General features: G+C 49.0%; 37 non-coding genes across 37 annotated transcripts; all 37 read left to right on the top strand.

Annotated features, from left to right (window-relative positions):
- The first annotated feature begins 77 nt into the window (after positions 1 to 77).
- LOC130649801 (U4 spliceosomal RNA) lies at positions 78 to 216 on the top strand. Its single transcript, XR_008983219.1, has one exon. It is a non-coding gene; the product is annotated as a U4 spliceosomal RNA (small nuclear RNA).
- A 395-nt stretch (positions 217 to 611) lies between these two features.
- Positions 612 to 750, top strand: LOC130649800 (U4 spliceosomal RNA). The gene has a single exon (XR_008983218.1). It is a non-coding gene; the product is annotated as a U4 spliceosomal RNA (small nuclear RNA).
- A 395-nt stretch (positions 751 to 1,145) lies between these two features.
- On the top strand, positions 1,146 to 1,284 carry LOC130649799 (U4 spliceosomal RNA). The gene has a single exon (XR_008983217.1). It is a non-coding gene; the product is annotated as a U4 spliceosomal RNA (small nuclear RNA).
- A 395-nt stretch (positions 1,285 to 1,679) lies between these two features.
- LOC130649797 (U4 spliceosomal RNA) lies at positions 1,680 to 1,818 on the top strand. The gene has a single exon (XR_008983216.1). It is a non-coding gene; the product is annotated as a U4 spliceosomal RNA (small nuclear RNA).
- Positions 1,819 to 2,213: 395 nt separating this feature from the next.
- On the top strand, positions 2,214 to 2,352 carry LOC130649796 (U4 spliceosomal RNA). Its single transcript, XR_008983215.1, has one exon. It is a non-coding gene; the product is annotated as a U4 spliceosomal RNA (small nuclear RNA).
- Positions 2,353 to 2,747: 395 nt separating this feature from the next.
- LOC130649795 (U4 spliceosomal RNA) lies at positions 2,748 to 2,886 on the top strand. Its single transcript, XR_008983214.1, has one exon. It is a non-coding gene; the product is annotated as a U4 spliceosomal RNA (small nuclear RNA).
- Positions 2,887 to 3,281: 395 nt separating this feature from the next.
- LOC130649793 (U4 spliceosomal RNA) lies at positions 3,282 to 3,420 on the top strand. Its single transcript, XR_008983212.1, has one exon. It is a non-coding gene; the product is annotated as a U4 spliceosomal RNA (small nuclear RNA).
- A 395-nt stretch (positions 3,421 to 3,815) lies between these two features.
- LOC130649792 (U4 spliceosomal RNA) lies at positions 3,816 to 3,954 on the top strand. The gene has a single exon (XR_008983211.1). It is a non-coding gene; the product is annotated as a U4 spliceosomal RNA (small nuclear RNA).
- A 395-nt stretch (positions 3,955 to 4,349) lies between these two features.
- Positions 4,350 to 4,488, top strand: LOC130649791 (U4 spliceosomal RNA). The gene has a single exon (XR_008983210.1). It is a non-coding gene; the product is annotated as a U4 spliceosomal RNA (small nuclear RNA).
- Positions 4,489 to 4,883: 395 nt separating this feature from the next.
- Positions 4,884 to 5,022, top strand: LOC130649790 (U4 spliceosomal RNA). Its single transcript, XR_008983209.1, has one exon. It is a non-coding gene; the product is annotated as a U4 spliceosomal RNA (small nuclear RNA).
- A 395-nt stretch (positions 5,023 to 5,417) lies between these two features.
- Positions 5,418 to 5,556, top strand: LOC130649789 (U4 spliceosomal RNA). Its single transcript, XR_008983208.1, has one exon. It is a non-coding gene; the product is annotated as a U4 spliceosomal RNA (small nuclear RNA).
- Positions 5,557 to 5,951: 395 nt separating this feature from the next.
- On the top strand, positions 5,952 to 6,090 carry LOC130649788 (U4 spliceosomal RNA). The gene has a single exon (XR_008983207.1). It is a non-coding gene; the product is annotated as a U4 spliceosomal RNA (small nuclear RNA).
- Positions 6,091 to 6,485: 395 nt separating this feature from the next.
- Positions 6,486 to 6,624, top strand: LOC130649787 (U4 spliceosomal RNA). Its single transcript, XR_008983206.1, has one exon. It is a non-coding gene; the product is annotated as a U4 spliceosomal RNA (small nuclear RNA).
- Positions 6,625 to 7,019: 395 nt separating this feature from the next.
- On the top strand, positions 7,020 to 7,158 carry LOC130649786 (U4 spliceosomal RNA). The gene has a single exon (XR_008983205.1). It is a non-coding gene; the product is annotated as a U4 spliceosomal RNA (small nuclear RNA).
- A 395-nt stretch (positions 7,159 to 7,553) lies between these two features.
- LOC130649785 (U4 spliceosomal RNA) lies at positions 7,554 to 7,692 on the top strand. Its single transcript, XR_008983204.1, has one exon. It is a non-coding gene; the product is annotated as a U4 spliceosomal RNA (small nuclear RNA).
- A 395-nt stretch (positions 7,693 to 8,087) lies between these two features.
- On the top strand, positions 8,088 to 8,226 carry LOC130649784 (U4 spliceosomal RNA). The gene has a single exon (XR_008983203.1). It is a non-coding gene; the product is annotated as a U4 spliceosomal RNA (small nuclear RNA).
- Positions 8,227 to 8,621: 395 nt separating this feature from the next.
- On the top strand, positions 8,622 to 8,760 carry LOC130649781 (U4 spliceosomal RNA). Its single transcript, XR_008983201.1, has one exon. It is a non-coding gene; the product is annotated as a U4 spliceosomal RNA (small nuclear RNA).
- A 395-nt stretch (positions 8,761 to 9,155) lies between these two features.
- LOC130650014 (U4 spliceosomal RNA) lies at positions 9,156 to 9,294 on the top strand. Its single transcript, XR_008983421.1, has one exon. It is a non-coding gene; the product is annotated as a U4 spliceosomal RNA (small nuclear RNA).
- A 395-nt stretch (positions 9,295 to 9,689) lies between these two features.
- LOC130649780 (U4 spliceosomal RNA) lies at positions 9,690 to 9,828 on the top strand. The gene has a single exon (XR_008983200.1). It is a non-coding gene; the product is annotated as a U4 spliceosomal RNA (small nuclear RNA).
- Positions 9,829 to 10,223: 395 nt separating this feature from the next.
- Positions 10,224 to 10,362, top strand: LOC130649779 (U4 spliceosomal RNA). Its single transcript, XR_008983199.1, has one exon. It is a non-coding gene; the product is annotated as a U4 spliceosomal RNA (small nuclear RNA).
- Positions 10,363 to 10,757: 395 nt separating this feature from the next.
- LOC130649778 (U4 spliceosomal RNA) lies at positions 10,758 to 10,896 on the top strand. Its single transcript, XR_008983198.1, has one exon. It is a non-coding gene; the product is annotated as a U4 spliceosomal RNA (small nuclear RNA).
- Positions 10,897 to 11,291: 395 nt separating this feature from the next.
- On the top strand, positions 11,292 to 11,430 carry LOC130649777 (U4 spliceosomal RNA). Its single transcript, XR_008983197.1, has one exon. It is a non-coding gene; the product is annotated as a U4 spliceosomal RNA (small nuclear RNA).
- A 395-nt stretch (positions 11,431 to 11,825) lies between these two features.
- LOC130649775 (U4 spliceosomal RNA) lies at positions 11,826 to 11,964 on the top strand. The gene has a single exon (XR_008983196.1). It is a non-coding gene; the product is annotated as a U4 spliceosomal RNA (small nuclear RNA).
- Positions 11,965 to 12,359: 395 nt separating this feature from the next.
- Positions 12,360 to 12,498, top strand: LOC130649774 (U4 spliceosomal RNA). Its single transcript, XR_008983195.1, has one exon. It is a non-coding gene; the product is annotated as a U4 spliceosomal RNA (small nuclear RNA).
- Positions 12,499 to 12,893: 395 nt separating this feature from the next.
- LOC130649773 (U4 spliceosomal RNA) lies at positions 12,894 to 13,032 on the top strand. The gene has a single exon (XR_008983194.1). It is a non-coding gene; the product is annotated as a U4 spliceosomal RNA (small nuclear RNA).
- A 395-nt stretch (positions 13,033 to 13,427) lies between these two features.
- On the top strand, positions 13,428 to 13,566 carry LOC130649772 (U4 spliceosomal RNA). Its single transcript, XR_008983193.1, has one exon. It is a non-coding gene; the product is annotated as a U4 spliceosomal RNA (small nuclear RNA).
- Positions 13,567 to 13,961: 395 nt separating this feature from the next.
- LOC130649771 (U4 spliceosomal RNA) lies at positions 13,962 to 14,100 on the top strand. The gene has a single exon (XR_008983192.1). It is a non-coding gene; the product is annotated as a U4 spliceosomal RNA (small nuclear RNA).
- Positions 14,101 to 14,495: 395 nt separating this feature from the next.
- LOC130649769 (U4 spliceosomal RNA) lies at positions 14,496 to 14,634 on the top strand. The gene has a single exon (XR_008983190.1). It is a non-coding gene; the product is annotated as a U4 spliceosomal RNA (small nuclear RNA).
- A 395-nt stretch (positions 14,635 to 15,029) lies between these two features.
- Positions 15,030 to 15,168, top strand: LOC130649768 (U4 spliceosomal RNA). The gene has a single exon (XR_008983189.1). It is a non-coding gene; the product is annotated as a U4 spliceosomal RNA (small nuclear RNA).
- Positions 15,169 to 15,563: 395 nt separating this feature from the next.
- Positions 15,564 to 15,702, top strand: LOC130649767 (U4 spliceosomal RNA). Its single transcript, XR_008983188.1, has one exon. It is a non-coding gene; the product is annotated as a U4 spliceosomal RNA (small nuclear RNA).
- A 395-nt stretch (positions 15,703 to 16,097) lies between these two features.
- On the top strand, positions 16,098 to 16,236 carry LOC130649766 (U4 spliceosomal RNA). The gene has a single exon (XR_008983187.1). It is a non-coding gene; the product is annotated as a U4 spliceosomal RNA (small nuclear RNA).
- A 395-nt stretch (positions 16,237 to 16,631) lies between these two features.
- LOC130649765 (U4 spliceosomal RNA) lies at positions 16,632 to 16,770 on the top strand. The gene has a single exon (XR_008983186.1). It is a non-coding gene; the product is annotated as a U4 spliceosomal RNA (small nuclear RNA).
- A 395-nt stretch (positions 16,771 to 17,165) lies between these two features.
- Positions 17,166 to 17,304, top strand: LOC130649764 (U4 spliceosomal RNA). Its single transcript, XR_008983185.1, has one exon. It is a non-coding gene; the product is annotated as a U4 spliceosomal RNA (small nuclear RNA).
- A 395-nt stretch (positions 17,305 to 17,699) lies between these two features.
- LOC130649763 (U4 spliceosomal RNA) lies at positions 17,700 to 17,838 on the top strand. The gene has a single exon (XR_008983184.1). It is a non-coding gene; the product is annotated as a U4 spliceosomal RNA (small nuclear RNA).
- Positions 17,839 to 18,233: 395 nt separating this feature from the next.
- LOC130649762 (U4 spliceosomal RNA) lies at positions 18,234 to 18,372 on the top strand. Its single transcript, XR_008983183.1, has one exon. It is a non-coding gene; the product is annotated as a U4 spliceosomal RNA (small nuclear RNA).
- Positions 18,373 to 18,767: 395 nt separating this feature from the next.
- On the top strand, positions 18,768 to 18,906 carry LOC130649761 (U4 spliceosomal RNA). The gene has a single exon (XR_008983182.1). It is a non-coding gene; the product is annotated as a U4 spliceosomal RNA (small nuclear RNA).
- A 395-nt stretch (positions 18,907 to 19,301) lies between these two features.
- LOC130649760 (U4 spliceosomal RNA) lies at positions 19,302 to 19,440 on the top strand. The gene has a single exon (XR_008983181.1). It is a non-coding gene; the product is annotated as a U4 spliceosomal RNA (small nuclear RNA).
- Positions 19,441 to 19,829: the final 389 nt, after the last annotated feature.

The following is a 19,829-nucleotide window of genomic DNA, read 5'->3' as shown; positions in this document are numbered from 1 at the left end:
TGGGGACCAAAATGCCGTAACCACAAGCAATCGACAACGTTAAAGAAGCACGCGATGGTTGCCGTTCTTGTTGGGTTAGCTTTGCGCAGTGGCATTACCATAGCCAATGAGGTTTAACCGAGGCGTGGTGATTGCTAATTGAAAACTTTTCCCAATATCCCGCATGACGGCGTGAAACATCGCCGGCGTTGCAATATTTGGAGGTTCCCACTGGGACCATGCCTAAAAATAGAAATCTGCTGAGCTCACGAAGACTGCGTCGAATGCAAGAAAAGCGCAAAAATTCTTGTTTGCTCGCTTCCGAATGGAGAAGAACCCTTTCGTGTAAAGCAGGACACATTATGCATCGCCTCTTTTCAACGCAACTGGTCACTTCCGCAGACGGTGGGCATTCTAGGTGTAAATGGCGAATCAGTGGTGGAGACAAAGCGCTCGTTGCGGCACTGGCCCTTACTCTCACGACGACAACGGACACTTGTCTTAGTTCGGCTATGCATATGAAAACTGTTTAAGTGGCACAAGGGAAAGGCGAGGTGGGGACCAAAATGCCGTAACCACAAGCAATCGACAACGTTAAAGAAGCACGCGATGGTTGCCGTTCTTGTTGGGTTAGCTTTGCGCAGTGGCATTACCATAGCCAATGAGGTTTAACCGAGGCGTGGTGATTGCTAATTGAAAACTTTTCCCAATATCCCGCATGACGGCGTGAAACATCGCCGGCGTTGCAATATTTGGAGGTTCCCACTGGGACCATGCCTAAAAATAGAAATCTGCTGAGCTCACGAAGACTGCGTCGAATGCAAGAAAAGCGCAAAAATTCTTGTTTGCTCGCTTCCGAATGGAGAAGAACCCTTTCGTGTAAAGCAGGACACATTATGCATCGCCTCTTTTCAACGCAACTGGTCACTTCCGCAGACGGTGGGCATTCTAAGTGTAAATGGCGAATCAGTGGTGGAGACAAAGCGCTCGTTGCGGCACTGGCCCTTACTCTCACGACGACAACGGACACTTGTCTTAGTTCGGCTATGCATATGAAAACTGTTTAAGTGGCACAAGGGAAAGGCGAGGTGGGGACCAAAATGCCGTAACCACAAGCAATCGACAACGTTAAAGAAGCACGCGATGGTTGCCGTTCTTGTTGGGTTAGCTTTGCGCAGTGGCATTACCATAGCCAATGAGGTTTAACCGAGGCGTGGTGATTGCTAATTGAAAACTTTTCCCAATATCCCGCATGACGGCGTGAAACATCGCCGGCGTTGCAATATTTGGAGGTTCCCACTGGGACCATGCCTAAAAATAGAAATCTGCTGAGCTCACGAAGACTGCGTCGAATGCAAGAAAAGCGCAAAAATTCTTGTTTGCTCGCTTCCGAATGGAGAAGAACCCTTTCGTGTAAAGCAGGACACATTATGCATCGCCTCTTTTCAACGCAACTGGTCACTTCCGCAGACGGTGGGCATTCTAGGTGTAAATGGCGAATCAGTGGTGGAGACAAAGCGCTCGTTGCGGCACTGGCCCTTACTCTCACGACGACAACGGACACTTGTCTTAGTTCGGCTATGCATATGAAAACTGTTTAAGTGGCACAAGGGAAAGGCGAGGTGGGGACCAAAATGCCGTAACCACAAGCAATCGACAACGTTAAAGAAGCACGCGATGGTTGCCGTTCTTGTTGGGTTAGCTTTGCGCAGTGGCATTACCATAGCCAATGAGGTTTAACCGAGGCGTGGTGATTGCTAATTGAAAACTTTTCCCAATATCCCGCATGACGGCGTGAAACATCGCCGGCGTTGCAATATTTGGAGGTTCCCACTGGGACCATGCCTAAAAATAGAAATCTGCTGAGCTCACGAAGACTGCGTCGAATGCAAGAAAAGCGCAAAAATTCTTGTTTGCTCGCTTCCGAATGGAGAAGAACCCTTTCGTGTAAAGCAGGACACATTATGCATCGCCTCTTTTCAACGCAACTGGTCACTTCCGCAGACGGTGGGCATTCTAGGTGTAAATGGCGAATCAGTGGTGGAGACAAAGCGCTCGTTGCGGCACTGGCCCTTACTCTCACGACGACAACGGACACTTGTCTTAGTTCGGCTATGCATATGAAAACTGTTTAAGTGGCACAAGGGAAAGGCGAGGTGGGGACCAAAATGCCGTAACCACAAGCAATCGACAACGTTAAAGAAGCACGCGATGGTTGCCGTTCTTGTTGGGTTAGCTTTGCGCAGTGGCATTACCATAGCCAATGAGGTTTAACCGAGGCGTGGTGATTGCTAATTGAAAACTTTTCCCAATATCCCGCATGACGGCGTGAAACATCGCCGGCGTTGCAATATTTGGAGGTTCCCACTGGGACCATGCCTAAAAATAGAAATCTGCTGAGCTCACGAAGACTGCGTCGAATGCAAGAAAAGCGCAAAAATTCTTGTTTGCTCGCTTCCGAATGGAGAAGAACCCTTTCGTGTAAAGCAGGACACATTATGCATCGCCTCTTTTCAACGCAACTGGTCACTTCCGCAGACGGTGGGCATTCTAAGTGTAAATGGCGAATCAGTGGTGGAGACAAAGCGCTCGTTGCGGCACTGGCCCTTACTCTCACGACGACAACGGACACTTGTCTTAGTTCGGCTATGCATATGAAAACTGTTTAAGTGGCACAAGGGAAAGGCGAGGTGGGGACCAAAATGCCGTAACCACAAGCAATCGACAACGTTAAAGAAGCACGCGATGGTTGCCGTTCTTGTTGGGTTAGCTTTGCGCAGTGGCATTACCATAGCCAATGAGGTTTAACCGAGGCGTGGTGATTGCTAATTGAAAACTTTTCCCAATATCCCGCATGACGGCGTGAAACATCGCCGGCGTTGCAATATTTGGAGGTTCCCACTGGGACCATGCCTAAAAATAGAAATCTGCTGAGCTCACGAAGACTGCGTCGAATGCAAGAAAAGCGCAAAAATTCTTGTTTGCTCGCTTCCGATTGGAGAAGAACCCTTTCGTGTAAAGCAGGACACATTATGCATCGCCTCTTTTCAACGCAACTGGTCACTTCCGCAGACGGTGGGCATTCTAGGTGTAAATGGCGAATCAGTGGTGGAGACAAAGCGCTCGTTGCGGCACTGGCCCTTACTCTCACGACGACAACGGACACTTGTCTTAGTTCGGCTATGCATATGAAAACTGTTTAAGTGGCTCAAGGGAAAGGCGAGGTGGGGACCAAAATGCCGTAACCACAAGCAATCGACAACGTTAAAGAAGCACGCGATGGTTGCCGTTCTTGTTGGGTTAGCTTTGCGCAGTGGCATTACCATAGCCAATGAGGTTTAACCGAGGCGTGGTGATTGCTAATTGAAAACTTTTCCCAATATCCCGCATGACGGCGTGAAACATCGCCGGCGTTGCAATATTTGGAGGTTCCCACTGGGACCATGCCTAAAAATAGAAATCTGCTGAGCTCACGAAGACTGCGTCGAATGCAAGAAAAGCGCAAAAATTCTTGTTTGCTCGCTTCCGAATGGAGAAGAACCCTTTCGTGTAAAGCAGGACACATTATGCATCGCCTCTTTTCAACGCAACTGGTCACTTCCGCAGACGGTGGGCATTCTAGGTGTAAATGGCGAATCAGTGGTGGAGACAAAGCGCTCGTTGCGGCACTGGCCCTTACTCTCACGACGACAACGGACACTTGTCTTAGTTCGGCTATGCATATGAAAACTGTTTAAGTGGCACAAGGGAAAGGCGAGGTGGGGACCAAAATGCCGTAACCACAAGCAATCGACAACGTTAAAGAAGCACGCGATGGTTGCCGTTCTTGTTGGGTTAGCTTTGCGCAGTGGCATTACCATAGCCAATGAGGTTTAACCGAGGCGTGGTGATTGCTAATTGAAAACTTTTCCCAATATCCCGCATGACGGCGTGAAACATCGCCGGCGTTGCAATATTTGGAGGTTCCCACTGGGACCATGCCTAAAAATAGAAATCTGCTGAGCTCACGAAGACTGCGTCGAATGCAAGAAAAGCGCAAAAATTCTTGTTTGCTCGCTTCCGAATGGAGAAGAACCCTTTCGTGTAAAGCAGGACACATTATGCATCGCCTCTTTTCAACGCAACTGGTCACTTCCGCAGACGGTGGGCATTCTAGGTGTAAATGGCGAATCAGTGGTGGAGACAAAGCGCTCGTTGCGGCACTGGCCCTTACTCTCACGACGACAACGGACACTTGTCTTAGTTCGGCTATGCATATGAAAACTGTTTAAGTGGCACAAGGGAAAGGCGAGGTGGGGACCAAAATGCCGTAACCACAAGCAATCGACAACGTTAAAGAAGCACGCGATGGTTGCCGTTCTTGTTGGGTTAGCTTTGCGCAGTGGCATTACCATAGCCAATGAGGTTTAACCGAGGCGTGGTGATTGCTAATTGAAAACTTTTCCCAATATCCCGCATGACGGCGTGAAACATCGCCGGCGTTGCAATATTTGGAGGTTCCCACTGGGACCATGCCTAAAAATAGAAATCTGCTGAGCTCACGAAGACTGCGTCGAATGCAAGAAAAGCGCAAAAATTCTTGTTTGCTCGCTTCCGAATGGAGAAGAACCCTTTCGTGTAAAGCAGGACACATTATGCATCGCCTCTTTTCAACGCAACTGGTCACTTCCGCAGACGGTGGGCATTCTAGGTGTAAATGGCGAATCAGTGGTGGAGACAAAGCGCTCGTTGCGGCACTGGCCCTTACTCTCACGACGACAACGGACACTTGTCTTAGTTCGGCTATGCATATGAAAACTGTTTAAGTGGCACAAGGGAAAGGCGAGGTGGGGACCAAAATGCCGTAACCACAAGCAATCGACAACGTTAAAGAAGCACGCGATGGTTGCCGTTCTTGTTGGGTTAGCTTTGCGCAGTGGCATTACCATAGCCAATGAGGTTTAACCGAGGCGTGGTGATTGCTAATTGAAAACTTTTCCCAATATCCCGCATGACGGCGTGAAACATCGCCGGCGTTGCAATATTTGGAGGTTCCCACTGGGACCATGCCTAAAAATAGAAATCTGCTGAGCTCACGAAGACTGCGTCGAATGCAAGAAAAGCGCAAAAATTCTTGTTTGCTCGCTTCCGAATGGAGAAGAACCCTTTCGTGTAAAGCAGGACACATTATGCATCGCCTCTTTTCAACGCAACTGGTCACTTCCGCAGACGGTGGGCATTCTAGGTGTAAATGGCGAATCAGTGGTGGAGACAAAGCGCTCGTTGCGGCACTGGCCCTTACTCTCACGACGACAACGGACACTTGTCTTAGTTCGGCTATGCATATGAAAACTGTTTAAGTGGCACAAGGGAAAGGCGAGGTGGGGACCAAAATGCCGTAACCACAAGCAATCGACAACGTTAAAGAAGCACGCGATGGTTGCCGTTCTTGTTGGGTTAGCTTTGCGCAGTGGCATTACCATAGCCAATGAGGTTTAACCGAGGCGTGGTGATTGCTAATTGAAAACTTTTCCCAATATCCCGCATGACGGCGTGAAACATCGCCGGCGTTGCAATATTTGGAGGTTCCCACTGGGACCATGCCTAAAAATAGAAATCTGCTGAGCTCACGAAGACTGCGTCGAATGCAAGAAAAGCGCAAAAATTCTTGTTTGCTCGCTTCCGAATGGAGAAGAACCCTTTCGTGTAAAGCAGGACACATTATGCATCGCCTCTTTTCAACGCAACTGGTCACTTCCGCAGACGGTGGGCATTCTAGGTGTAAATGGCGAATCAGTGGTGGAGACAAAGCGCTCGTTGCGGCACTGGCCCTTACTCTCACGACGACAACGGACACTTGTCTTAGTTCGGCTATGCATATGAAAACTGTTTAAGTGGCACAAGGGAAAGGCGAGGTGGGGACCAAAATGCCGTAACCACAAGCAATCGACAACGTTAAAGAAGCACGCGATGGTTGCCGTTCTTGTTGGGTTAGCTTTGCGCAGTGGCATTACCATAGCCAATGAGGTTTAACCGAGGCGTGGTGATTGCTAATTGAAAACTTTTCCCAATATCCCGCATGACGGCGTGAAACATCGCCGGCGTTGCAATATTTGGAGGTTCCCACTGGGACCATGCCTAAAAATAGAAATCTGCTGAGCTCACGAAGACTGCGTCGAATGCAAGAAAAGCGCAAAAATTCTTGTTTGCTCGCTTCCGAATGGAGAAGAACCCTTTCGTGTAAAGCAGGACACATTATGCATCGCCTCTTTTCAACGCAACTGGTCACTTCCGCAGACGGTGGGCATTCTAGGTGTAAATGGCGAATCAGTGGTGGAGACAAAGCGCTCGTTGCGGCACTGGCCCTTACTCTCACGACGACAACGGACACTTGTCTTAGTTCGGCTATGCATATGAAAACTGTTTAAGTGGCACAAGGGAAAGGCGAGGTGGGGACCAAAATGCCGTAACCACAAGCAATCGACAACGTTAAAGAAGCACGCGATGGTTGCCGTTCTTGTTGGGTTAGCTTTGCGCAGTGGCATTACCATAGCCAATGAGGTTTAACCGAGGCGTGGTGATTGCTAATTGAAAACTTTTCCCAATATCCCGCATGACGGCGTGAAACATCGCCGGCGTTGCAATATTTGGAGGTTCCCACTGGGACCATGCCTAAAAATAGAAATCTGCTGAGCTCACGAAGACTGCGTCGAATGCAAGAAAAGCGCAAAAATTCTTGTTTGCTCGCTTCCGAATGGAGAAGAACCCTTTCGTGTAAAGCAGGACACATTATGCATCGCCTCTTTTCAACGCAACTGGTCACTTCCGCAGACGGTGGGCATTCTAGGTGTAAATGGCGAATCAGTGGTGGAGACAAAGCGCTCGTTGCGGCACTGGCCCTTACTCTCACGACGACAACGGACACTTGTCTTAGTTCGGCTATGCATATGAAAACTGTTTAAGTGGCACAAGGGAAAGGCGAGGTGGGGACCAAAATGCCGTAACCACAAGCAATCGACAACGTTAAAGAAGCACGCGATGGTTGCCGTTCTTGTTGGGTTAGCTTTGCGCAGTGGCATTACCATAGCCAATGAGGTTTAACCGAGGCGTGGTGATTGCTAATTGAAAACTTTTCCCAATATCCCGCATGACGGCGTGAAACATCGCCGGCGTTGCAATATTTGGAGGTTCCCACTGGGACCATGCCTAAAAATAGAAATCTGCTGAGCTCACGAAGACTGCGTCGAATGCAAGAAAAGCGCAAAAATTCTTGTTTGCTCGCTTCCGAATGGAGAAGAACCCTTTCGTGTAAAGCAGGACACATTATGCATCGCCTCTTTTCAACGCAACTGGTCACTTCCGCAGACGGTGGGCATTCTAGGTGTAAATGGCGAATCAGTGGTGGAGACAAAGCGCTCGTTGCGGCACTGGCCCTTACTCTCACGACGACAACGGACACTTGTCTTAGTTCGGCTATGCATATGAAAACTGTTTAAGTGGCACAAGGGAAAGGCGAGGTGGGGACCAAAATGCCGTAACCACAAGCAATCGACAACGTTAAAGAAGCACGCGATGGTTGCCGTTCTTGTTGGGTTAGCTTTGCGCAGTGGCATTACCATAGCCAATGAGGTTTAACCGAGGCGTGGTGATTGCTAATTGAAAACTTTTCCCAATATCCCGCATGACGGCGTGAAACATCGCCGGCGTTGCAATATTTGGAGGTTCCCACTGGGACCATGCCTAAAAATAGAAATCTGCTGAGCTCACGAAGACTGCGTCGAATGCAAGAAAAGCGCAAAAATTCTTGTTTGCTCGCTTCCGAATGGAGAAGAACCCTTTCGTGTAAAGCAGGACACATTATGCATCGCCTCTTTTCAACGCAACTGGTCACTTCCGCAGACGGTGGGCATTCTAGGTGTAAATGGCGAATCAGTGGTGGAGACAAAGCGCTCGTTGCGGCACTGGCCCTTACTCTCACGACGACAACGGACACTTGTCTTAGTTCGGCTATGCATATGAAAACTGTTTAAGTGGCACAAGGGAAAGGCGAGGTGGGGACCAAAATGCCGTAACCACAAGCAATCGACAACGTTAAAGAAGCACGCGATGGTTGCCGTTCTTGTTGGGTTAGCTTTGCGCAGTGGCATTACCATAGCCAATGAGGTTTAACCGAGGCGTGGTGATTGCTAATTGAAAACTTTTCCCAATATCCCGCATGACGGCGTGAAACATCGCCGGCGTTGCAATATTTGGAGGTTCCCACTGGGACCATGCCTAAAAATAGAAATCTGCTGAGCTCACGAAGACTGCGTCGAATGCAAGAAAAGCGCAAAAATTCTTGTTTGCTCGCTTCCGAATGGAGAAGAACCCTTTCGTGTAAAGCAGGACACATTATGCATCGCCTCTTTTCAACGCAACTGGTCACTTCCGCAGACGGTGGGCATTCTAGGTGTAAATGGCGAATCAGTGGTGGAGACAAAGCGCTCGTTGCGGCACTGGCCCTTACTCTCACGACGACAACGGACACTTGTCTTAGTTCGGCTATGCATATGAAAACTGTTTAAGTGGCACAAGGGAAAGGCGAGGTGGGGACCAAAATGCCGTAACCACAAGCAATCGACAACGTTAAAGAAGCACGCGATGGTTGCCGTTCTTGTTGGGTTAGCTTTGCGCAGTGGCATTACCATAGCCAATGAGGTTTAACCGAGGCGTGGTGATTGCTAATTGAAAACTTTTCCCAATATCCCGCATGACGGCGTGAAACATCGCCGGCGTTGCAATATTTGGAGGTTCCCACTGGGACCATGCCTAAAAATAGAAATCTGCTGAGCTCACGAAGACTGCGTCGAATGCAAGAAAAGCGCAAAAATTCTTGTTTGCTCGCTTCCGAATGGAGAAGAACCCTTTCGTGTAAAGCAGGACACATTATGCATCGCCTCTTTTCAACGCAACTGGTCACTTCCGCAGACGGTGGGCATTCTAGGTGTAAATGGCGAATCAGTGGTGGAGACAAAGCGCTCGTTGCGGCACTGGCCCTTACTCTCACGACGACAACGGACACTTGTCTTAGTTCGGCTATGCATATGAAAACTGTTTAAGTGGCACAAGGGAAAGGCGAGGTGGGGACCAAAATGCCGTAACCACAAGCAATCGACAACGTTAAAGAAGCACGCGATGGTTGCCGTTCTTGTTGGGTTAGCTTTGCGCAGTGGCATTACCATAGCCAATGAGGTTTGACCGAGGCGTGGTGATTGCTAATTGAAAACTTTTCCCAATATCCCGCATGACGGCGTGAAACATCGCCGGCGTTGCAATATTTGGAGGTTCACACTGGGACCATGCCTAAAAATAGAAATCTGCTGAGCTCACGAAGACTGCGTCGAATGCAAGAAAAGCGCAAAAATTCTTGTTTGCTCGCTTCCGAATGGAGAAGAACCCTTTCGTGTAAAGCAGGACACATTATGCATCGCCTCTTTTCAACGCAACTGGTCACTTCCGCAGACGGTGGGCATTCTAGGTGTAAATGGCGAATCAGTGGTGGAGACAAAGCGCTCGTTGCGGCACTGGCCCTTACTCTCACGACAACAACGGACACTTGTCTTAGTTCGGCTATGCATATGAAAACTGTTTAAGTGGCACAAGGGAAAGGCGAGGTGGGGACCAAAATGCCGTAACCACAAGCAATCGACAACGTTAAAGAAGCACGCGATGGTTGCCGTTCTTGTTGGGTTAGCTTTGCGCAGTGGCATTACCATAGCCAATGAGGTTTAACCGAGGCGTGGTGATTGCTAATTGAAAACTTTTCCCAATATCCCGCATGACGGCGTGAAACATCGCCGGCGTTGCAATATTTGGAGGTTCCCACTGGGACCATGCCTAAAAATAGAAATCTGCTGAGCTCACGAAGACTGCGTCGAATGCAAGAAAAGCGCAAAAATTCTTGTTTGCTCGCTTCCGAATGGAGAAGAACCCTTTCGTGTAAAGCAGGACACATTATGCATCGCCTCTTTTCAACGCAACTGGTCACTTCCGCAGACGGTGGGCATTCTAGGTGTAAATGGCGAATCAGTGGTGGAGACAAAGCGCTCGTTGCGGCACTGGCCCTTACTCTCACGACGACAACGGACACTTGTCTTAGTTCGGCTATGCATATGAAAACTGTTTAAGTGGCACAAGGGAAAGGCGAGGTGGGGACCAAAATGCCGTAACCACAAGCAATCGACAACGTTAAAGAAGCACGCGATGGTTGCCGTTCTTGTTGGGTTAGCTTTGCGCAGTGGCATTACCATAGCCAATGAGGTTTAACCGAGGCGTGGTGATTGCTAATTGAAAACTTTTCCCAATATCCCGCATGACGGCGTGAAACATCGCCGGCGTTGCAATATTTGGAGGTTCCCACTGGGACCATGCCTAAAAATAGAAATCTGCTGAGCTCACGAAGACTGCGTCGAATGCAAGAAAAGCGCAAAAATTCTTGTTTGCTCGCTTCCGAATGGAGAAGAACCCTTTCGTGTAAAGCAGGACACATTATGCATCGCCTCTTTTCAACGCAACTGGTCACTTCCGCAGACGGTGGGCATTCTAGGTGTAAATGGCGAATCAGTGGTGGAGACAAAGCGCTCGTTGCGGCACTGGCCCTTACTCTCACGACGACAACGGACACTTGTCTTAGTTCGGCTATGCATATGAAAACTGTTTAAGTGGCACAAGGGAAAGGCGAGGTGGGGACCAAAATGCCGTAACCACAAGCAATCGACAACGTTAAAGAAGCACGCGATGGTTGCCGTTCTTGTTGGGTTAGCTTTGCGCAGTGGCATTACCATAGCCAATGAGGTTTAACCGAGGCGTGGTGATTGCTAATTGAAAACTTTTCCCAATATCCCGCATGACGGCGTGAAACATCGCCGGCGTTGCAATATTTGGAGGTTCCCACTGGGACCATGCCTAAAAATAGAAATCTGCTGAGCTCACGAAGACTGCGTCGAATGCAAGAAAAGCGCAAAAATTCTTGTTTGCTCGCTTCCGAATGGAGAAGAACCCTTTCGTGTAAAGCAGGACACATTATGCATCGCCTCTTTTCAACGCAACTGGGCACTTCCGCAGACGGTGGGCATTCTAGGTGTAAATGGCGAATCAGTGGTGGAGACAAAGCGCTCGTTGCGGCACTGGCCCTTACTCTCACGACGACAACGGACACTTGTCTTAGTTCGGCTATGCATATGAAAACTGTTTAAGTGGCACAAGGGAAAGGCGAGGTGGGGACCAAAATGCCGTAACCACAAGCAATCGACAACGTTAAAGAAGCACGCGATGGTTGCCGTTCTTGTTGGGTTAGCTTTGCGCAGTGGCATTACCATAGCCAATGAGGTTTAACCGAGGCGTGGTGATTGCTAATTGAAAACTTTTCCCAATATCCCGCATGACGGCGTGAAACATCGCCGGCGTTGCAATATTTGGAGGTTCCCACTGGGACCATGCCTAAAAATAGAAATCTGCTGAGCTCACGAAGACTGCGTCGAATGCAAGAAAAGCGCAAAAATTCTTGTTTGCTCGCTTCCGAATGGAGAAGAACCCTTTCGTGTAAAGCAGGACACATTATGCATCGCCTCTTTTCAACGCAACTGGTCACTTCCGCAGACGGTGGGCATTCTAGGTGTAAATGGCGAATCAGTGGTGGAGACAAAGCGCTCGTTGCGGCACTGGCCCTTACTCTCACGACGACAACGGACACTTGTCTTAGTTCGGCTATGCATATGAAAACTGTTTAAGTGGCACAAGGGAAAGGCGAGGTGGGGACCAAAATGCCATAACCACAAGCAATCGACAACGTTAAAGAAGCACGCGATGGTTGCCGTTCTTGTTGGGTTAGCTTTGCGCAGTGGCATTACCATAGCCAATGAGGTTTAACCGAGGCGTGGTGATTGCTAATTGAAAACTTTTCCCAATATCCCGCATGACGGCGTGAAACATCGCCGGCGTTGCAATATTTGGAGGTTCCCACTGGGACCATGCCTAAAAATAGAAATCTGCTGAGCTCACGAAGACTGCGTCGAATGCAAGAAAAGCGCAAAAATTCTTGTTTGCTCGCTTCCGAATGGAGAAGAACCCTTTCGTGTAAAGCAGGACACATTATGCATCGCCTCTTTTCAACGCAACTGGTCACTTCCGCAGACGGTGGGCATTCTAGGTGTAAATGGCGAATCAGTGGTGGAGACAAAGCGCTCGTTGCGGCACTGGCCCTTACTCTCACGACGACAACGGACACTTGTCTTAGTTCGGCTATGCATATGAAAACTGTTTAAGTGGCACAAGGGAAAGGCGAGGTGGGGACCAAAATGCCGTAACCACAAGCAATCGACAACGTTAAAGAAGCACGCGATGGTTGCCGTTCTTGTTGGGTTAGCTTTGCGCAGTGGCATTACCATAGCCAATGAGGTTTAACCGAGGCGTGGTGATTGCTAATTGAAAACTTTTCCCAATATCCCGCATGACGGCGTGAAACATCGCCGGCGTTGCAATATTTGGAGGTTCCCACTGGGACCATGCCTAAAAATAGAAATCTGCTGAGCTCACGAAGACTGCGTCGAATGCAAGAAAAGCGCAAAAATTCTTGTTTGCTCGCTTCCGAATGGAGAAGAACCCTTTCGTGTAAAGCAGGACACATTATGCATCGCCTCTTTTCAACGCAACTGGTCACTTCCGCAGACGGTGGGCATTCTAGGTGTAAATGGCGAATCAGTGGTGGAGACAAAGCGCTCGTTGCGGCACTGGCCCTTACTCTCACGACGACAACGGACACTTGTCTTAGTTCGGCTATGCATATGAAAACTGTTTAAGTGGCACAAGGGAAAGGCGAGGTGGGGACCAAAATGCCGTAACCACAAGCAATCGACAACGTTAAAGAAGCACGCGATGGTTGCCGTTCTTGTTGGGTTAGCTTTGCGCAGTGGCATTACCATAGCCAATGAGGTTTAACCGAGGCGTGGTGATTGCTAATTGAAAACTTTTCCCAATATCCCGCATGACGGCGTGAAACATCGCCGGCGTTGCAATATTTGGAGGTTCCCACTGGGACCATGCCTAAAAATAGAAATCTGCTGAGCTCACGAAGACTGCGTCGAATGCAAGAAAAGCGCAAAAATTCTTGTTTGCTCGCTTCCGAATGGAGAAGAACCCTTTCGTGTAAAGCAGGACACATTATGCATCGCCTCTTTTCAACGCAACTGGTCACTTCCGCAGACGGTGGGCATTCTAGGTGTAAATGGCGAATCAGTGGTGGAGACAAAGCGCTCGTTGCGGCACTGGCCCTTACTCTCACGACGACAACGGACACTTGTCTTAGTTCGGCTATGCATATGAAAACTGTTTAAGTGGCACAAGGGAAAGGCGAGGTGGGGACCAAAATGCCGTAACCACAAGCAATCGACAACGTTAAAGAAGCACGCGATGGTTGCCGTTCTTGTTGGGTTAGCTTTGCGCAGTGGCATTACCATAGCCAATGAGGTTTAACCGAGGCGTGGTGATTGCTAATTGAAAACTTTTCCCAATATCCCGCATGACGGCGTGAAACATCGCCGGCGTTGCAATATTTGGAGGTTCCCACTGGGACCATGCCTAAAAATAGAAATCTGCTGAGCTCACGAAGACTGCGTCGAATGCAAGAAAAGCGCAAAAATTCTTGTTTGCTCGCTTCCGAATGGAGAAGAACCCTTTCGTGTAAAGCAGGACACATTATGCATCGCCTCTTTTCAACGCAACTGGTCACTTCCGCAGACGGTGGGCATTCTAGGTGTAAATGGCGAATCAGTGGTGGAGACAAAGCGCTCGTTGCGGCACTGGCCCTTACTCTCACGACGACAACGGACACTTGTCTTAGTTCGGCTATGCATATGAAAACTGTTTAAGTGGCACAAGGGAAAGGCGAGGTGGGGACCAAAATGCCGTAACCACAAGCAATCGACAACGTTAAAGAAGCACGCGATGGTTGCCGTTCTTGTTGGGTTAGCTTTGCGCAGTGGCATTACCATAGCCAATGAGGTTTAACCGAGGCGTGGTGATTGCTAATTGAAAACTTTTCCCAATATCCCGCATGACGGCGTGAAACATCGCCGGCGTTGCAATATTTGGAGGTTCCCACTGGGACCATGCCTAAAAATAGAAATCTGCTGAGCTCACGAAGACTGCGTCGAATGCAAGAAAAGCGCAAAAATTCTTGTTTGCTCGCTTCCGAATGGAGAAGAACCCTTTCGTGTAAAGCAGGACACATTATGCATCGCCTCTTTTCAACGCAACTGGTCACTTCCGCAGACGGTGGGCATTCTAGGTGTAAATGGCGAATCAGTGGTGGAGACAAAGCGCTCGTTGCGGCACTGGCCCTTACTCTCACGACGACAACGGACACTTGTCTTAGTTCGGCTATGCATATGAAAACTGTTTAAGTGGCACAAGGGAAAGGCGAGGTGGGGACCAAAATGCCGTAACCACAAGCAATCGACAACGTTAAAGAAGCACGCGATGGTTGCCGTTCTTGTTGGGTTAGCTTTGCGCAGTGGCATTACCATAGCCAATGAGGTTTAACCGAGGCGTGGTGATTGCTAATTGAAAACTTTTCCCAATATCCCGCATGACGGCGTGAAACATCGCCGGCGTTGCAATATTTGGAGGTTCCCACTGGGACCATGCCTAAAAATAGAAATCTGCTGAGCTCACGAAGACTGCGTCGAATGCAAGAAAAGCGCAAAAATTCTTGTTTGCTCGCTTCCGAATGGAGAAGAACCCTTTCGTGTAAAGCAGGACACATTATGCATCGCCTCTTTTCAACGCAACTGGTCACTTCCGCAGACGGTGGGCATTCTAGGTGTAAATGGCGAATCAGTGGTGGAGACAAAGCGCTCGTTGCGGCACTGGCCCTTACTCTCACGACGACAACGGACACTTGTCTTAGTTCGGCTATGCATATGAAAACTGTTTAAGTGGCACAAGGGAAAGGCGAGGTGGGGACCAAAATGCTGTAACCACAAGCAATCGACAACGTTAAAGAAGCACGCGATGGTTGCCGTTCTTGTTGGGTTAGCTTTGCGCAGTGGCATTACCATAGCCAATGAGGTTTAACCGAGGCGTGGTGATTGCTAATTGAAAACTTTTCCCAATATCCCGCATGACGGCGTGAAACATCGCCGGCGTTGCAATATTTGGAGGTTCCCACTGGGACCATGCCTAAAAATAGAAATCTGCTGAGCTCACGAAGACTGCGTCGAATGCAAGAAAAGCGCAAAAATTCTTGTTTGCTCGCTTCCGAATGGAGAAGAACCCTTTCGTGTAAAGCAGGACACATTATGCATCGCCTCTTTTCAACGCAACTGGTCACTTCCGCAGACGGTGGGCATTCTAGGTGTAAATGGCGAATCAGTGGTGGAGACAAAGCGCTCGTTGCGGCACTGGCCCTTACTCTCACGACGACAACGGACACTTGTCTTAGTTCGGCTATGCATATGAAAACTGTTTAAGTGGCACAAGGGAAAGGCGAGGTGGGGACCAAAATGCCGTAACCACAAGCAATCGACAACGTTAAAGAAGCACGCGATGGTTGCCGTTCTTGTTGGGTTAGCTTTGCGCAGTGGCATTACCATAGCCAATGAGGTTTAACCGAGGCGTGGTGATTGCTAATTGAAAACTTTTCCCAATATCCCGCATGACGGCGTGAAACATCGCCGGCGTTGCAATATTTGGAGGTTCCCACTGGGACCATGCCTAAAAATAGAAATCTGCTGAGCTCACGAAGACTGCGTCGAATGCAAGAAAAGCGCAAAAATTCTTGTTTGCTCGCTTCCGAATGGAGAAGAACCCTTTCGTGTAAAGCAGGACACATTATGCATCGCCTCTTTTCAACGCAACTGGTCACTTCCGCAGACGGTGGGCATTCTAGGTGTAAATGGCGAATCAGTGGTGGAGACAAAGCGCTCGTTGCGGCACTGGCCCTTACTCTCACGACGACAACGGACACTTGTCTTAGTTCGGCTATGCATATGAAAACTGTTTAAGTGGCACAAGGGAAAGGCGAGGTGGGGACCAAAATGCCGTAACCACAAGCAATCGACAACGTTAAAGAAGCACGCGATGGTTGCCGTTCTTGTTGGGTTAGCTTTGCGCAGTGGCATTACCATAGCCAATGAGGTTTAACCGAGGCGTGGTGATTGCTAATTGAAAACTTTTCCCAATATCCCGCATGACGGCGTGAAACATCGCCGGCGTTGCAATATTTGGAGGTTCCCACTGGGACCATGCCTAAAAATAGAAATCTGCTGAGCTCACGAAGACTGCGTCGAATGCAAGAAAAGCGCAAAAATTCTTGTTTGCTCGCTTCCGAATGGAGAAGAACCCTTTCGTGTAAAGCAGGACACATTATGCATCGCCTCTTTTCAACGCAACTGGTCACTTCCGCAGACGGTGGGCATTCTAGGTGTAAATGGCGAATCAGTGGTGGAGACAAAGCGCTCGTTGCGGCACTGGCCCTTACTCTCACGACGACAACGGACACTTGTCTTAGTTCGGCTATGCATATGAAAACTGTTTAAGTGGCACAAGGGAAAGGCGAGGTGGGGACCAAAATGCCGTAACCACAAGCAATCGACAACGTTAAAGAAGCACGCGATGGTTGCCGTTCTTGTTGGGTTAGCTTTGCGCAGTGGCATTACCATAGCCAATGAGGTTTAACCGAGGCGTGGTGATTGCTAATTGAAAACTTTTCCCAATATCCCGCATGACGGCGTGAAACATCGCCGGCGTTGCAATATTTGGAGGTTCCCACTGGGACCATGCCTAAAAATAGAAATCTGCTGAGCTCACGAAGACTGCGTCGAATGCAAGAAAAGCGCAAAAATTCTTGTTTGCTCGCTTCCGAATGGAGAAGAACCCTTTCGTGTAAAGCAGGACACATTATGCATCGCCTCTTTTCAACGCAACTGGTCACTTCTGCAGACGGTGGGCATTCTAGGTGTAAATGGCGAATCAGTGGTGGAGACAAAGCGCTCGTTGCGGCACTGGCCCTTACTCTCACGACGACAACGGACACTTGTCTTAGTTCGGCTATGCATATGAAAACTGTTTAAGTGGCACAAGGGAAAGGCGAGGTGGGGACCAAAATGCCGTAACCACAAGCAATCGACAACGTTAAAGAAGCACGCGATGGTTGCCGTTCTTGTTGGGTTAGCTTTGCGCAGTGGCATTACCATAGCCAATGAGGTTTAACCGAGGCGTGGTGATTGCTAATTGAAAACTTTTCCCAATATCCCGCATGACGGCGTGAAACATCGCCGGCGTTGCAATATTTGGAGGTTCCCACTGGGACCATGCCTAAAAATAGAAATCTGCTGAGCTCACGAAGACTGCGTCGAATGCAAGAAAAGCGCAAAAATTCTTGTTTGCTCGCTTCCGAATGGAGAAGAACCCTTTCGTGTAAAGCAGGACACATTATGCATCGCCTCTTTTCAACGCAACTGGTCACTTCCGCAGACGGTGGGCATTCTAGGTGTAAATGGCGAATCAGTGGTGGAGACAAAGCGCTCGTTGCGGCACTGGCCCTTACTCTCACGACGACAACGGACACTTGTCTTAGTTCGGCTATGCATATGAAAACTGTTTAAGTGGCACAAGGGAAAGGCGAGGTGGGGACCAAAATGCCGTAACCACAAGCAATCGACAACGTTAAAGAAGCACGCGATGGTTGCCGTTCTTGTTGGGTTAGCTTTGCGCAGTGGCATTACCATAGCCAATGAGGTTTAACCGAGGCGTGGTGATTGCTAATTGAAAACTTTTCCCAATATCCCGCATGACGGCGTGAAACATCGCCGGCGTTGCAATATTTGGAGGTTCCCACTGGGACCATGCCTAAAAATAGAAATCTGCTGAGCTCACGAAGACTGCGTCGAATGCAAGAAAAGCGCAAAAATTCTTGTTTGCTCGCTTCCGAATGGAGAAGAACCCTTTCGTGTAAAGCAGGACACATTATGCATCGCCTCTTTTCAACGCAACTGGTCACTTCCGCAGACGGTGGGCATTCTAGGTGTAAATGGCGAATCAGTGGTGGAGACAAAGCGCTCGTTGCGGCACTGGCCCTTACTCTCACGACGACAACGGACACTTGTCTTAGTTCGGCTATGCATATGAAAACTGTTTAAGTGGCACAAGGGAAAGGCGAGGTGGGGACCAAAATGCCGTAACCACAAGCAATCGACAACGTTAAAGAAGCACGCGATGGTTGCCGTTCTTGTTGGGTTAGCTTTGCGCAGTGGCATTACCATAGCCAATGAGGTTTAACCGAGGCGTGGTGATTGCTAATTGAAAACTTTTCCCAATATCCCGCATGACGGCGTGAAACATCGCCGGCGTTGCAATATTTGGAGGTTCCCACTGGGACCATGCCTAAAAATAGAAATCTGCTGAGCTCACGAAGACTGCGTCGAATGCAAGAAAAGCGCAAAAATTCTTGTTTGCTCGCTTCCGAATGGAGAAGAACCCTTTCGTGTAAAGCAGGACACATTATGCATCGCCTCTTTTCAACGCAACTGGTCACTTCCGCAGACGGTGGGCATTCTAGGTGTAAATGGCGAATCAGTGGTGGAGACAAAGCGCTCGTTGCGGCACTGGCCCTTACTCTCACGACGACAACGGACACTTGTCTTAGTTCGGCTATGCATATGAAAACTGTTTAAGTGGCACAAGGGAAAGGCGAGGTGGGGACCAAAATGCCGTAACCACAAGCAATCGACAACGTTAAAGAAGCACGCGATGGTTGCCGTTCTTGTTGGGTTAGCTTTGCGCAGTGGCATTACCATAGCCAATGAGGTTTAACCGAGGCGTGGTGATTGCTAATTGAAAACTTTTCCCAATATCCCGCATGACGGCGTGAAACATCGCCGGCGTTGCAATATTTGGAGGTTCCCACTGGGACCATGCCTAAAAATAGAAATCTGCTGAGCTCACGAAGACTGCGTCGAATGCAAGAAAAGCGCAAAAATTCTTGTTTGCTCGCTTCCGAATGGAGAAGAACCCTTTCGTGTAAAGCAGGACACATTATGCATCGCCTCTTTTCAACGCAACTGGTCACTTCCGCAGACGGTGGGCATTCTAGGTGTAAATGGCGAATCAGTGGTGGAGACAAAGCGCTCGTTGCGGCACTGGCCCTTACTCTCACGACGACAACGGACACTTGTCTTAGTTCGGCTATGCATATGAAAACTGTTTAAGTGGCACAAGGGAAAGGCGAGGTGGGGACCAAAATGCCGTAACCACAAGCAATCGACAACGTTAAAGAAGCACGCGATGGTTGCCGTTCTTGTTGGGTTAGCTTTGCGCAGTGGCATTACCATAGCCAATGAGGTTTAACCGAGGCGTGGTGATTGCTAATTGAAAACTTTTCCCAATATCCCGCATGACGGCGTGAAACATCGCCGGCGTTGCAATATTTGGAGGTTCCCACTGGGACCATGCCTAAAAATAGAAATCTGCTGAGCTCACGAAGACTGCGTCGAATGCAAGAAAAGCGCAAAAATTCTTGTTTGCTCGCTTCCGAATGGAGAAGAACCCTTTCGTGTAAAGCAGGACACATTATGCATCGCCTCTTTTCAACGCAACTGGTCACTTCCGCAGACGGTGGGCATTCTAGGTGTAAATGGCGAATCAGTGGTGGAGACAAAGCGCTCGTTGCGGCACTGGCCCTTACTCTCACGACGACAACGGACACTTGTCTTAGTTCGGCTATGCATATGAAAACTGTTTAAGTGGCACAAGGGAAAGGCGAGGTGGGGACCAAAATGCCGTAACCACAAGCAATCGACAACGTTAAAGAAGCACGCGATGGTTGCCGTTCTTGT

Source organism: Hydractinia symbiolongicarpus, chromosome 7 (assembly GCF_029227915.1).
Source record: "Hydractinia symbiolongicarpus strain clone_291-10 chromosome 7, HSymV2.1, whole genome shotgun sequence".
Classification (NCBI taxonomy): domain Eukaryota; kingdom Metazoa; phylum Cnidaria; class Hydrozoa; order Anthoathecata; family Hydractiniidae; genus Hydractinia; species Hydractinia symbiolongicarpus.
The sequence above is the reverse complement of the archived record's forward strand: the minus strand, read 5'-3'. Positions and strand labels throughout refer to the sequence as shown.